The sequence below is a fragment of the Penaeus monodon genome, chromosome 2 (assembly GCF_015228065.2).
Source record: "Penaeus monodon isolate SGIC_2016 chromosome 2, NSTDA_Pmon_1, whole genome shotgun sequence".
Taxonomy (NCBI): Eukaryota; Metazoa; Arthropoda; class Malacostraca; order Decapoda; family Penaeidae; genus Penaeus; species Penaeus monodon.
In genome coordinates, this window is record NC_051387.1 from 40,843,198 (window position 1) to 40,844,661 (window position 1,464).

Consider the following 1,464-nt stretch of genomic DNA (forward strand, 5'->3'; position numbering starts at 1 on the left):
ATATATATTATTATACTTATATAATATATATACACACACACACACAACACACACACGCACACTTTAATAGTATATATATTGATATATATATATATAGTATCTATATATATAATCTATCTATGTATCTATATATAATATATATATATGTCTTTGACCGGTTTCGACTGCGTCTTCGGCAAATCATATTATTTCTGACGAAGACGCAGTCGAAACCGTCAAATACATCTCTTGTATGTGAAGATATTCATTCGCATTCATAACCTTATCTTTATATATTATATTATATATATATATATATATATATATATATATATATATATCTATATTAGTATATATATGATTAATATTATGTACCACACACCCATACATATGTATTATATATTTATGTGTATGTGTGTGTGTATATATATATCTATATTATAATATATATATATAGATATATGATATTATATTATAGTGATAATATATATATAATTGTAATGTACATATCTAATATATATCTCTATATATCTATTAATATATCTATATATATATATGTATAAGTATGTCTATATCTATCATATATATCTATCTATATATTATATATATATATACTATAAACTTCAATATCTATTATCTATAAATATATATATAGTATAATACTATAAATATAATCTATATTAAGAAATAAATCCATCATATATATATATATAGATCTATCTCTATCTATACAATATATATATACATATACACACATGAATGAATGTCATGAATGAACGTCTTTCCTCGTGGAGCTTATCTCCACGTCATCTCCTCAGAAATAACATATTCTTTTATATGATATTAATGTTTAATAAATTTATAATTGTTTCATTATCATAAATATTTTTCTTCAGTGAATTATAGTTACAAATATTGAGACATTGAATTTAGTAAACATGTATTGCCCTCGCTCGTGTTCGGTAAGACCGTCTAAACACTAAATAACATTTATTAATATTCTTCACGAAAATACTTTAGTTTATTGCGTAAATAGGCGTCCTCCCCCCCCCCCCCCCCAATCATTGACCTGAGGAGGTCTAGAAAAAATGAAGTGATAAATCAGTAATTTCACAAGGTCTCTGAAGCTCTTGTTCCCTTTTCGCAAATAAACATTTGTAACTATGTCTGGGTTATTATACACACACACACACACACACACAGATATATATATATATATATCTATATATATAATATATATATATATGTATATATATTATATATATAGAGTATATATATATATATAAATCTATCTCATCGTTACTATATATATCTATCTATATCTATATATATATCATATCTATATTATTATGTCTGTATATATATCTACACTCATATCTATATATATTATTATATTTCATCAATATAATATATATATATACTCATATATATGTATATTTACAATGTATATATAATATAGAAATACATCATATACAAATAGACACA